General features: G+C 44.9%; 8 non-coding genes across 8 annotated transcripts; all 8 read left to right on the top strand.

Moving 5' to 3' along the window:
* Window positions 1–873: 873 nt before the first annotated feature.
* TRNAD-GUC (transfer RNA aspartic acid (anticodon GUC)) lies at window positions 874–945 on the top strand. Its single transcript has one exon. It is a non-coding gene; the product is annotated as a tRNA-Asp (tRNA).
* Window positions 946–3,241: 2,296 nt separating this feature from the next.
* Window positions 3,242–3,313, top strand: TRNAD-GUC (transfer RNA aspartic acid (anticodon GUC)). Its single transcript has one exon. It is a non-coding gene; the product is annotated as a tRNA-Asp (tRNA).
* Window positions 3,314–3,723: 410 nt separating this feature from the next.
* TRNAD-GUC (transfer RNA aspartic acid (anticodon GUC)) lies at window positions 3,724–3,795 on the top strand. The gene has a single exon. It is a non-coding gene; the product is annotated as a tRNA-Asp (tRNA).
* Window positions 3,796–5,149: 1,354 nt separating this feature from the next.
* TRNAD-GUC (transfer RNA aspartic acid (anticodon GUC)) lies at window positions 5,150–5,221 on the top strand. Its single transcript has one exon. It is a non-coding gene; the product is annotated as a tRNA-Asp (tRNA).
* Window positions 5,222–7,051: 1,830 nt separating this feature from the next.
* On the top strand, window positions 7,052–7,123 carry TRNAD-GUC (transfer RNA aspartic acid (anticodon GUC)). The gene has a single exon. It is a non-coding gene; the product is annotated as a tRNA-Asp (tRNA).
* Window positions 7,124–9,459: 2,336 nt separating this feature from the next.
* On the top strand, window positions 9,460–9,531 carry TRNAD-GUC (transfer RNA aspartic acid (anticodon GUC)). The gene has a single exon. It is a non-coding gene; the product is annotated as a tRNA-Asp (tRNA).
* Window positions 9,532–10,891: 1,360 nt separating this feature from the next.
* Window positions 10,892–10,963, top strand: TRNAD-GUC (transfer RNA aspartic acid (anticodon GUC)). The gene has a single exon. It is a non-coding gene; the product is annotated as a tRNA-Asp (tRNA).
* A 1,375-nt stretch (window positions 10,964–12,338) lies between these two features.
* TRNAD-GUC (transfer RNA aspartic acid (anticodon GUC)) lies at window positions 12,339–12,410 on the top strand. Its single transcript has one exon. It is a non-coding gene; the product is annotated as a tRNA-Asp (tRNA).
* Window positions 12,411–13,675: the final 1,265 nt, after the last annotated feature.

The raw sequence follows: 13,675 nt of genomic DNA, 5'->3' as shown, positions 1-13,675 counted from the left end.
GAAGCTATTTCCCAAGACTGTCGCCATCTTTGACAAAGTCCATCTCAAGAAGAAGTGCTTCCTGCTAAATGCTAAGAAGCATGCCACTTTGCTATCCTCTTGCCTATGTACTATTTACAACACCAGGTTATGTTTTTCTGCATTTCACCTCCAAACAGCGCTTTGTCCCCAGGAATCACTGCAGCTTTACCTTTGGGGAAAAGGAAAAAGTCTGATTTGTCAGACTTGAGATTTCTTTAGCTGGACTTTGCAGTTAGATGACTCAAGATATCATCTGTGGAAGCTATTTTTCTTTTGGCAGAACATCTGCGTATGTGTAAATGGGCAAAATTCTATCGGTCCCAAGAGTAAATGGGTCTGCCCGAATACTGCCATGCTTTCATCAGCTTCTTCCTCGTTAGTATAGTGGTGAGCATCCCCGCCTGTCACGCGGGAGACCGGGGTTCGATTCCCCGACGGGGAGTGCTTTTCTCGTTTTCTACGAAGCTATTTCCCAAGACTGTCGCCATCTTTGGCAAAGTCCATCTCAAGAAGAAGTGCTTCCTGCTAAATGCTAAGAAGCATGCCACTTTGCTATCCTCTTGCCTATGTACTGTTTACAACACCAGGTTATGTTTTTCTGCATTTCATCTCCAAACAGCGCTTTGTCCCCAGGAATCACTGCAGCTTTACCTTTGGGGAAAGAGAAAAAGTCTGATTTGTCAGACTTGAGATTTCTTTAGCTGGACTTTGCAGTTAGATGACTCAAGATATCATCTGTGGAAGCTATTTTTCTTTTGGCAGAACATCTGCGTATGTGTAAATGGGCAAAATTCTATCGGTCCCAAGAGTAAATGGGTCTGCCCGAATACTGCCATGCTTTCATCAGCTTCTTCCTCGTTAGTATAGTGGTGAGTATCCCCGCCTGTCACGCGGGAGACCGGGGTTCGATTCCCCGACGGGGAGTGCTTTTCTCGTTTTCTACGAAGCTATTTCCCAAGACTGTCGCCATCTTTGACAAAGTCCATCTCAAGAAGAAGTGCTAAATGCTAAGAAGCATGCCACTTTGCTATCCTCTTGCCTATGTACTATTTACAACACCAGGTTATGTTTTTCTGCATTTCACCTCCAAACAGCGCTTTGTCCCCAGGAATCACTGCAGCTTTACCTTTGGGGAAAAGGAAAAAGTCTGATTTGTCAGACTTGAGATTTCTTTAGCTGGACTTTGCAGTTAGATGACTCAAGATATCATCTGTGGAAGCTATTTTTCTTTTGGCAGAACATCTGCGTATGTGTAAATGGGCAAAATTCTATCGGTCCCAAGAGTAAATGGGTCTGCCCGAATACTGCCATGCTTTCATCAGCTTCTTCCTCGTTAGTATAGTGGTGAGTATCCCCGCCTGTCACGCGGGAGACTGGGGTTCGATTCCCCGACTGGGAGTGCTTTTCTCGTTTTCTACTAAGCTATTTCCCAAGACTGTCGCCATCTTTGGCAAAGTCCATCTCAAGAAGAAGTGATTCCTGCTAAATGCTAAGAAGCATGCTACTTTGCTATCTTCTTGCCTATGTACTGTTTACAACACCAGGTTATGTTTTTCTACATTTCACCTCCAAACAGCGCTTTATCCCCAGGAATCACTGCAGCTTTACCTTTGGGGAAAAGGAAAAAGTCTGATTTGTCAGACTTGAGATTTCTTTAGCTGGACTTTGCAGTTAGATGACTCAAGATATCATCTGTGGAAGCTATTTTTCTTTTGGCAGAACATCTGCGTATGTGTAAATGGGCAAAATTCTATCGGTCCCAAGAGTAAATGGGTCTGCCCGAATACTGCCATGCTTTCATCAGCTTCTTCCTCGTTAGTATAGTGGCGAGTAGTCACGCGGGAGACCGGGGTTCGATTCCCCGACGGGGAGTGCTTTTCTCGTTTTCTACGAAGCTATTTCTCAAGACTGTCGCCATCTTTGACAAAGTCCATCTCAAGAAGAAGTGCTTCCTGCTAAATGCTAAGAAGCATGCCACTTTGCTATCCTCTTGCCTATGTACTATTTACAACACCAGGTTATGTTTTTCTGCATTTCACCTCCAAACAGCGCTTTGTCCCCAGGAATCACTGCAGCTTTACCTTTGGGGAAAAGGAAAAAGTCTGATTTGTAAGACTTGAGATTTCTTTAGCTGGACTTTGCAGTTAGATGACTCAAGATATCATCTGTGGAAGCTATTTTTCTTTTGGCAGAACATCTGCGTATGTGTAAATGGGCAAAATTCTATCGGTCCCAAGAGTAAATGGGTCCGCCCGAATACTGCCATGCTTTCATCAGCTTCTTCCTGTGAGTATCCCCACATGTCACGCGGGAGACCGGGGCTCGATTCCCCGACGGGGAGTGCTTTTCTCGTTTTCTACGAAGCTATTTCCCAAGACTGTCGCCATCTTTGGCAAAGTCCATCTCAAGAAGAAGTGCTTCCTGCTAAATGCTAAGAAGCATGCCACTTTGCTATCCTCTTGCCTATGTACTATTTACAACACCAGGTTATGTTTTTCTGCATTTCACCTCCAAACAGCGCTTTGTCCCCAGGAATCACTGCAGCTTTACCTTTGGGGAAAGAGAAAAAGTCTGATTTGTCAGACTTGAGATTTCTTTAGCTGGACTTTGCAGTTAGATGACTCAAGATATCATCTGTGGAAGCTATTTTTCTTTTGGCAGAACATCTGCGTATGTGTAAATGGGCAAAATTCTATCGGTCCCAAGAGTAAATGGGTCCGCCCGAATACTGCCATGCTTTCATCAGCTTCTTCCTGTGAGTATCCCCACATGTCACGCGGGAGACCGGGGCTCGATTCCCCGACGGGGAGTGCTTTTCTCGTTTTCTACGAAGCTATTTCCCAAGACTGTCGCCATCTTTGGCAAAGTCCATCTCAAGAAGAAGTGCTTCCTGCTAAATGCTAAGAAGCATGCCACTTTGCTATCCTCTTGCCTATGTACTATTTACAACACCAGGTTATGTTTTTCTGCATTTCACCTCCAAACAGCGCTTTGTCCCCAGGAATCACTGCAGCTTTACCTTTGGGGAAAGAGAAAAAGTCTGATTTGTCAGACTTGAGATTTCTTTAGCTGGACTTTGCAGTTAGATGACTCAAGATATCATCTGTGGAAGCTATTTTTCTTTTGGCAGAACATCTGCGTATGTGTAAATGGGCAAAATTCTATCGGTCCCAAGAGTAAATGGGTCTGCCCGAATACTGCCATGCTTTCATCAGCTTCTTCCTCGTTAGTATAGTGGTGAGTATCCCCGCCTGTCACGCGGGAGACCGGGGTTCGATTCCCCGACGGGGAGTGCTTTTCTCGTTTTCTACGAAGCTATTTCCCAAGACTGTCGCCATCTTTGGCAAAGTCCATCTCAAGAAGAAGTGCTTCCTGCTAAATGCTAAGAAGCATGCCACTTTGCTATCCTCTTGCCTATGTACTGTTTACAACACCAGGTTATGTTTTTCTGCATTTCACCTCCAAACAGCGCTTTGTCCCCAGGAATCACTGCAGCTTTACCTTTGGGGAAAGAGAAAAAGTCTGATTTGTCAGACTTGAGATTTCTTTAGCTGGACTTTGCAGTTAGATGACTCAAGATATCATCTGTGGAAGCTATTTTTCTTTTGGCAGAACATCTGCGTATGTGTAAATGGGCAAAATTCTATCGGTCCCAAGAGTAAATGGCTCCACCCGAATACTGCCATGCTTTCATCAGCTTCTTCCTCGTTAGTATAGTGGTGAGTATCCCCGCCTGTCACGCGGGAGACCGGGGTTCGATTCCCCGACGGGGAGTGCTTTTCTCGTTTTCTACGAAGCTATTTCCCAAGACTGTCGCCATCTTTGACAAAGTCCATCTCAAGAAGAAGTGCTTCCTGCTAAATGCTAAGAAGCATGCCACTTTGCTATCCTCTTGCCTATGTACTATTTACAACACCAGGTTATGTTTTTCTGCATTTCACCTCCAAACAGCGCTTTGTCCCCAGGAATCACTGCAGCTTTACCTTTGGGGAAAAGGAAAAAGTCTGATTTGTCAGACTTGAGATTTCTTTAGCTGGACTTTGCAGTTAGATGACTCAAGATATCATCTGTGGAAGCTATTTTTCTTTTGGCAGAACATCTGCGTATGTGTAAATGGGCAAAATTCTATCGGTCCCAAGAGTAAATGGGTCTGCCCGAATACTGCCATGCTTTCATCAGCTTCTTCCTCGTTAGTATAGTGGTGAGTATCCCCGCCTGTCACGCGGGAGACTGGGGTTCGATTCCCCGACGGGGAGTGCTTTTCTCGTTTTCTACGAAGCTATTTCCCAAGACTGTCGCCATGTTTGACAAAGTCCATCTCAAGAAGAAGTGCTAAATGCTAAGAAGCATGCCACTTTGCTATCCTCTTGCCTATGTACTATTTACAACACCAGGTTATGTTTTTCTGCATTTCACCTCCAAACAGCGCTTTGTCCCCAGGAATCACTGCAGCTTTACCTTTGGGGAAAGAGAAAAAGTCTGATTTGTCAGACTTGAGATTTCTTTAGCTGGACTTTGCAGTTAGATGACTCAAGATATCATCTGTGGAAGCTATTTTTCTTTTGGCAGAACATCTGCGTATGTGTAAATGGGCAAAATTCTATCGGTCCCAAGAGTAAATGGGTCCGCCCGAATACTGCCATGCTTTCATCAGCTTCTTCCTGTGAGTATCCCCACATGTCACGCGGGAGACCGGGGCTCGATTCCCCGACGGGGAGTGCTTTTCTCGTTTTCTACGAAGCTATTTCCCAAGACTGTCGCCATCTTTGACAAAGTCCATCTCAAGAAGAAGTGCTTCCTGCTAAATGCTAAGAAGCATGCCACTTTGCTATTCTCTTGCCTATGTACTATTTACAACACCAGGTTATGTTTTTCTGCATTTCACCTCCAAACAGCGCTTTGTCCCCAGGAATCACTGCAGCTTTACCTTTGGGGAAAGAGAAAAAGTCTGATTTGTCAGACTTGAGATTTCTTTAGCTGGACTTTGCAGTTAGATGACTCAAGATATCATCTGTGGAAGCTATTTTTCTTTTGGCAGAACATCTGCGTATGTGTAAATGGGCAAAATTCTATCGGTCCCAAGAGTAAATGGGTCCGCCCGAATACTGCCATGCTTTCATCAGCTTCTTCCTCGTTAGTATAGTGGTGAGTATCCCCGCCTGTCACGCGGGAGACCGGGGTTCGATTCCCCGACGGGGAGTGCTTTTCTCGTTTTCTACGAAGCTATTTCCCAAGACTGTCGCCATCTTTGACAAAGTCCATCTCAAGAAGAAGTGCTTCCTGCTAAATGCTAAGAAGCATGCCACTTTGCTATCCTCTTGCCTATGTACTATTTACAACACCAGGTTATGTTTTTCTGCATTTCACCTCCAAACAGCGCTTTGTCCCCAGGAATCACTGCAGCATTACCTTTGGGGAAAGAGAAAAAGTCTGATTTGTCAGACTTGAGATTTCTTTAGCTGGACTTTGCAGTTAGATGACTCAAGATATCATCTGTGGAAGCTATTTTTCTTTTGGCAGAACATCTGCGTATGTGTAAATGGGCAAAATTCTATCGGTCCCAAGAGTAAATGGGTCCGCCCGAATACTGCCATGCTTTCATCAGCTTCTTCCTGTGAGTATCCCCACATGTCACGCGGGAGACCGGGGCTCGATTCCCCGACGGGGAGTGCTTTTCTCGTTTTCTACGAAGCTATTTCCCAAGACTGTCGCCATCTTTGACAAAGTCCATCTCAAGAAGAAGTGCTTCCTGCTAAATGCTAAGAAGCATGCCACTTTGCTATTCTCTTGCCTATGTACTATTTACAACACCAGGTTATGTTTTTCTGCATTTCACCTCCAAACAGCGCTTTGTCCCCAGGAATCACTGCAGCTTTACCTTTGGGGAAAGAGAAAAAGTCTGATTTGTCAGACTTGAGATTTCTTTAGCTGGACTTTGCAGTTAGATGACTCAAGATATCATCTGTGGAAGCTATTTTTCTTTTGGCAGAACATCTGCGTATGTGTAAATGGGCAAAATTCTATCGGTCCCAAGAGTAAATGGGTCCGCCCGAATACTGCCATGCTTTCATCAGCTTCTTCCTGTGAGTATCCCCACATGTCACGCGGGAGACCGGGGCTCGATTCCCCGACGGGGAGTGCTTTTCTCGTTTTCTACGAAGCTATTTCCCAAGACTGTCGCCATCTTTGACAAAGTCCATCTCAAGAAGAAGTGCTTCCTGCTAAATGCTAAGAAGCATGCCACTTTGCTATCCTCTTGCCTATGTACTATTTACAACACCAGGTTATGTTTTTCTGCATTTCACCTCCAAACAGCGCTTTGTCCCCAGGAATCACTGCAGCTTTACCTTTGGGGAAAAGGAAAAAGTCTGATTTGTCAGACTTGAGATTTCTTTAGCTGGACTTTGCAGTTAGATGACTCAAGATATCATCTGTGGAAGCTATTTTTCTTTTGGCAGAACATCTGCGTATGTGTAAATGGGCAAAATTCTATCGGTCCCAAGAGTAAATGGGTCTGCCCGAATACTGCCATGCTTTCATCAGCTTCTTCCTCGTTAGTATAGTGGTGAGTATCCCCGCCTGTCACGCGGGAGACCGGGGTTCGATTCCTCGACGGGGAGTGCTTTTCTCGTTTTCTACGAAGCTATTTCCCAAGACTGTCGCCATCTTTGACAAAGTCCATCTCAAGATGAAGTGCTTCCTGCTAAATGCTAAGAAGCATGCCACTTTGCTATCCTCTTGCCTATGTACTATTTACAACACCAGGTTATGTTTTTCTGCATTTCACCTCCAAACAGCGCTTTGTCCCCAGGAATCACTGCAGCTTTACCTTTGGGGAAAGAGAAAAAGTCTGATTTGTCAGACTTGAGATTTCTTTAGCTGGACTTTGCAGTTAGATGACTCAAGATATCATCTGTGGAAGCTATTTTTCTTTTGGCAGAACATCTGCGTATGTGTAAATGGGCAAAATTCTATCGGTCCCAAGAGTAAATGGGTCCGCCCGAATACTGCCATGCTTTCATCAGCTTCTTCCTCGTTAGTATAGTGGTGAGTATCCCCGCCTGTCACGCGGGAGACCGGGGTTCGATTCCCCGACGGGGAGTGCTTTTCTCGTTTTCTACGAAGCTATTTCCCAAGACTGTCGCCATCTTTGACAAAGTCCATCTCAAGAAGAAGTGCTTCCTGCTAAATGCTAAGAAGCATGCCACTTTGCTATCCTCTTGCCTATGTACTATTTACAACACCAGGTTATGTTTTTCTGCATTTCACCTCCAAACAGCGCTTTGTCCCCAGGAATCACTGCAGCTTTACCTTTGGGGAAAAGGAAAAAGTCTGATTTGTCAGACTTGAGATTTCTTTAGCTGGACTTTGCAGTTAGATGACTCAAGATATCATCTGTGGAAGCTATTTTTCTTTTGGCAGAACATCTGCGTATGTGTAAATGGGCAAAATTCTATCGGTCCCAAGAGTAAATGGGTCTGCCCGAATACTGCCATGCTTTCATCAGCTTCTTCCTCGTTAGTATAGTGGTGAGTATCCCCGCCTGTCACGCGGGAGACCGGGGTTCGATTCCTCGACGGGGAGTGCTTTTCTCGTTTTCTACGAAGCTATTTCCCAAGACTGTCGCCATCTTTGACAAAGTCCATCTCAAGATGAAGTGCTTCCTGCTAAATGCTAAGAAGCATGCCACTTTGCTATCCTCTTGCCTATGTACTATTTACAACACCAGGTTATGTTTTTCTGCATTTCACCTTCAAACAGCGCTTTGTCCCCAGGAATCACTGCAGCTTTACCTTTGCGGAAAAGGAAAAAGTCTGATTTGTCAGACTTGAGATTTCTTTAGCTGGACTTTGCAGTTAGATGACTCAAGATATCATCTGTGGAAGCTATTTTTCTTTTGGCAGAACATCTGCGTATGTGTAAATGGGCAAAATTCTATCGGTCCCAAGAGTAAATGGGTCCGCCCGAATACTGCCATGCTTTCATCAGCTTCTTCCTCGTTAGTATAGTGGTGAGTATCCCCGCCTGTCACGTGGGAGACCGGGTTCGATTCCCCGACGGGGAGTGCTTTTCTCGTTTTCTACGAAGCTATTTCCCAAGACTGTCGCCATCTTTGACAAAGTCCATCTCAAGAAGAAGTGCTTCCTGCTAAATGCTAAGAAGCATGCCACTTTGCTATCCTCTTGCCTATGTACTATTTACAACACCAGGTTATGTTTTTCTGCATTTCACCTCCAAACAGCGCTTTGTCCCCAGGAATCACTGCAGCTTTACCTTTGGGGAAAAGGAAAAAGTCTGATTTGTCAGACTTGAGATTTCTTTAGCTGGACTTTGCAGTTAGATGACTCAAGATATCATCTGTGGAAGCTATTTTTCTTTTGGCAGAACATCTGCGTATGTGTAAATGGGCAAAATTCTATCGGTCCCAAGAGTAAATGGGTCTGCCCGAATACTGCCATGCTTTCATCAGCTTCTTCCTCGTTAGTATAGTGGTGAGTATCCCCGCCTGTCACGCGGGAGACCGGGGTTCGATTCCTCGACGGGGAGTGCTTTTCTCGTTTTCTACGAAGCTATTTCCCAAGACTGTCGCCATCTTTGACAAAGTCCATCTCAAGATGAAGTGCTTCCTGCTAAATGCTAAGAAGCATGCCACTTTGCTATCCTCTTGCCTATGTACTATTTACAACACCAGGTTATGTTTTTCTGCATTTCACCTCCAAACAGCGCTTTGTCCCCAGGAATCACTGCAGCTTTACCTTTGGGGAAAGAGAAAAAGTCTGATTTGTCAGACTTGAGATTTCTTTAGCTGGACTTTGCAGTTAGATGACTCAAGATATCATCTGTGGAAGCTATTTTTCTTTTGGCAGAACATCTGCGTATGTGTAAATGGGCAAAATTCTATCGGTCCCAAGAGTAAATGGGTCCGCCCGAATACTGCCATGCTTTCATCAGCTTCTTCCTCGTTAGTATAGTGGTGAGTATCCCCGCCTGTCACGTGGGAGACCGGGTTCGATTCCCCGACGGGGAGTGCTTTTCTCGTTTTCTACGAAGCTATTTCCCAAGACTGTCGCCATCTTTGACAAAGTCCATCTCAAGAAGAAGTGCTTCCTGCTAAATGCTAAGAAGCATGCCACTTTGCTATCCTCTTGCCTATGTACTATTTACAACACCAGGTTATGTTTTTCTGCATTTCACCTCCAAACAGCGCTTTGTCCCCAGGAATCACTGCAGCTTTACCTTTGGGGAAAGAGAAAAAGTCTGATTTGTCAGACTTGAGATTTCTTTAGCTGGACTTTGCAGTTAGATGACTCAAGATATCATCTGTGGAAGCTATTTTTCTTTTGGCAGAACATCTGCGTATGTGTAAATGGGCAAAATTCTATCGGTCCCAAGAGTAAATGGGTCCGCCCGAATACTGCCATGCTTTCATCAGCTTCTTCCTCGTTAGTATAGTGGTGAGTATCCCCGCCTGTCACGCGGGAGACCGGGGTTCGATTCCCCGACGGGGAGTGCTTTTCTCGTTTTCTACGAAGCTATTTCCCAAGACTGTCTCCATCTTTGACAAAGTCCATCTCAAGAAGAAGTGCTTCCTGCTAAATGCTAAGAAGCATGCCACTTTGCTATCCTCTTGCCTATGTACTGTTTACAACACCAGGTTAAGTTTTTCTGCATTTCACCTCCAAACAGCGCTTTGTCCCCAGGAATCACTGCAGCTTTACCTTTGGGGAAAAGGAAAAAGTCTGATTTGTCAGACTTGAGATTTCTTTAGCTGGACTTTGCAGTTAGATGACTCAAGATATCATCTGTGGAAGCTATTTTTCTTTTGGCAGAACATCTGCGTATGTGTAAATGGGCAAAATTCTATCGGTCCCAAGAGTAAATGGGTCCGCCCGAATACTGCCATGCTTTCATCAGCTTCTTCCTGTGAGTATCCCCACATGTCACGCGGGAGACCGGGGCTCGATTCCCCGACGGGGAGTGCTTTTCTCGTTTTCTACGAAGCTATTTCCCAAGACTGTCGCCATCTTTGACAAAGTCCATCTCAAGAAGAAGTGCTTCCTGCTAAATGCTAAGAAGCATGCCACTTTGCTATTCTCTTGCCTATGTACTATTTACAACACCAGGTTATGTTTTTCTGCATTTCACCTCCAAACAGCGCTTTGTCCCCAGGAATCACTGCAGCTTTACCTTTGGGGAAAGAGAAAAAGTCTGATTTGTCAGACTTGAGATTTCTTTAGCTGGACTTTGCAGTTAGATGACTCAAGATATCATCTGTGGAAGCTATTTTTCTTTTGGCAGAACATCTGCGTATGTGTAAATGGGCAAAATTCTATCGGTCCCAAGAGTAAATGGGTCCGCCCGAATACTGCCATGCTTTCATCAGCTTCATCCTCGTTAGTATAGTGGTGAGTATCCCCGCCTGTCACGCGGGAGACCGGGTTCGATTCCTCGACGGGGAGTGCTTTTCTCGTTTTCTACGAAGCTATTTCCCAAGACTGTCGCCATCTTTGACAAAGTCCATCTCAAGAAGAAGTGCTTCCTGCTAAATGCTAAGAAGCATGCCACTTTGCTATCCTCTTGCCTATGTACTATTTACAACACCAGGTTATGTTTTTCTGCATTTCACCTCCAAACAGCGCTTTGTCCCCAGGAATCACTGCAGCTTTACCTTTGGGGAAAGAGAAAAAGTCTGATTTGTCAGACTTGAGATTTCTTTAGCTGGACTTTGCAGTTAGATGACTCAAGATATCATCTGTGGAAGCTATTTTTCTTTTGGCAGAACATCTGCGTATGTGTAAATGGGCAAAATTCTATCGGTCCCAAGAGTAAATGGGTCCGCCCGAATACTGCCATGCTTTCATCAGCTTCTTCCTCGTTAGTATAGTGGTGAGTATCCCCGCCTGTCACGCGGGAGACCGGGGTTCGATTCCCCGACGGGGAGTGCTTTTCTCGTTTTCTACGAAGCTATTTCCCAAGACTGTCGCCATCTTTGACAAAGTCCATCTCAAGAAGAAGTGCTTCCTGCTAAATGCTAAGAAGCATGCCACTTTGCTATCCTCTTGCCTATGTACTGTTTACAACACCAGGTTATGTTTTTCTGCATTTCACCTCCAAACAGCGCTTTGTCCCCAGGAATCACTGCAGCTTTACCTTTGGGGAAAAGGAAAAAGTCTGATTTGTCAGACTTGAGATTTCTTTAGCTGGACTTTGCAGTTAGATGACTCAAGATATCATCTGTGGAAGCTATTTTTCTTTTGGCAGAACATCTGCGTATGTGTAAATGGGCAAAATTCTATCGGTCCCAAGAGTAAATGGGTCTGCCCGAATACTGCCATGCTTTCATCAGCTTCTTCCTCGTTAGTATAGTGGTGAGTATCCCCGCCTGTCACGCGGGAGACCGGGGGTTCGATTCCTCGACGGGGAGTGCTTTTCTCGTTTTCTACGAAGCTATTTCCCAAGACTGTCGCCATCTTTGACAAAGTCCATCTCAAGATGAAGTGCTTCCTGCTAAATGCTAAGAAGCATGCCACTTTGCTATCCTCTTGCCTATGTACTATTTACAACACCAGGTTATGTTTTTCTGCATTTCACCTTCAAACAGCGCTTTGTCCCCAGGAATCACTGCAGCTTTACCTTTGCGGAAAAGGAAAAAGTCTGATTTGTCAGACTTGAGATTTCTTTAGCTGGACTTTGCAGTTAGATGACTCAAGATATCATCTGTGGAAGCTATTTTTCTTTTGGCAGAACATCTGCGTATGTGTAAATGGGCAAAATTCTATCGGTCCCAAGAGTAAATGGGTCCGCCCGAATACTGCCATGCTTTCATCAGCTTCTTACTCGTTAGTATAGTGGTGAGTATCCCCGCCTGTCACGCGGGAGACCGGGGTTCGATTCCCCCACGGGGAGTGCTTTTCTCGTTTTCTACGAAGCTATTTCCCAAGACTGTCGCCATCTTTGGCAAAGTCCATCTCAAGAAGAAGTGCTTCCTGCTAAATGCTAAGAAGCATGCCACTTTGCTATCCTCTTGCCTATGTACTGTTTACAACACCAGGTTATGTTTTTCTGCATTTCACCTTCAAACAGCGCTTTGTCCCCAGGAATCACTGCAGCTTTACCTTTGGGGAAAAGGAAAAAGTCTGATTTGTCAGACTTGAGATTTCTTTAGCTGGACTTTGCAGTTAGATGACTCAAGATATCATCTGTGGAAGCTATTTTTCTTTTGGCAGAACATCTGCGTATGTGTAAATGGGCAAAATTCTATCAGTCCCAAGAGTAAATGGGTCCGCCCGAATACTGCCATGCTTTCATCAGCTTCTTCCTCGTTAGTATAGTGGTGAGTATCCCCGCCTGTCACGCGGGAGACCGGGGTTCGATTCCCCGACGGGGAGTGCTTTTCTCGTTTTCTACGAAGCTATTTCCCAAGACTGTCGCCATCTTTGACAAAGTCCATCTCAAGAAGAAGTGCTTCCTGCTAAATGCTAAGAAGCATGCCACTTTGCTATCCTCTTGCCTATGTACTATTTACAACACCAGGTTATGTTTTTCTGCATTTCACCTCCAAACAGCGCTTTGTCCCCAGGAATCACTGCAGCTTTACCTTTGGGGAAAAGGAAAAAGTCTGATTTGTCAGACTTGAGATTTCTTTAGCTGGACTTTGCAGTTAGATGACTCAAGATATCATCTGTGGAAGCTATTTTTCTTTTGGCAGAACATCTGCGTATGTGTAAATGGGCAAAATTCTATCGGTCCCAAGAGTAAATGGGTCCGCCCGAATACTGCCATGCTTTCATCAGCTTCTTCCTCGTTAGTATAGTGGTGAGTATCCCCGCCTGTCACGCGGGAGACTGGGGTTCGATTCCTCGACTGGGAGTGCTTTTCTCGTTTTCTACGAAGCTATTTCCCAAGACTGTCGCCATCTTTGGCAAAGTCCATCTCAAGAAGAAGTGATTCCTGCTAAATGCTAAGAAGCATGCTACTTTGCTATCCTCTTGCCTATGTACTGTTTACAACACCAGGTTATGTTTTTCTGCATTTCACCTCCAAACAGCGCTTTATCCCCAGGAATCACTGCAGCTTTACCTTTGGGGAAAAGGAAAAAGTCTGATTTGTCAGACTTGAGATTTCTTTAGCTGGACTTTGCAGTTAGATGACTCAAGATATCATCTGTGGAAGCTATTTTTCTTTTGGCAGAACATCTGCGTATGTGTAAATGGGCAAAATTCTATCGGTCCCAAGAGTAAATGGGTCCGCCCGAATACTGCCATGCTTTCATCAGCTTCTTCCTCGTTAGTATAGTGGTGAGTATCCCCGCCTGTCACGCGGGAGACCGGGGTTCGATTCCCCCACGGGGAGTGCTTTTCTCGTTTTCTACGAAGCTATTTCCCAAGACTGTCGCCATCTTTGACAAAGTCCATCTCAAGAAGAAGTGCTAAATGCTAAGAAGCATGCCACTTTGCTATCCTCTTGCCTATGTACTATTTACAACACCAGGTTATGTTTTTCTGCATTTCACCTCCAAACAGCGCTTTGTCCCCAGGAATCACTGCAGCTTTACCTTTGGGGAAAGAGAAAAAGTCTGATTTGTCAGACTTGAGATTTCTTTAGCTGGACTTTGCAGTTAGATGACTCAAGATATCATCTGTGGAAGCTATTT

Source organism: Eleutherodactylus coqui, chromosome 11 (genome assembly GCF_035609145.1).
Source record: "Eleutherodactylus coqui strain aEleCoq1 chromosome 11, aEleCoq1.hap1, whole genome shotgun sequence".
In the NCBI taxonomy this organism is placed as follows: Eukaryota; Metazoa; Chordata; class Amphibia; order Anura; family Eleutherodactylidae; genus Eleutherodactylus; species Eleutherodactylus coqui.
The sequence above is the reverse complement of the archived record's forward strand: the minus strand, read 5'-3'. Positions and strand labels throughout refer to the sequence as shown.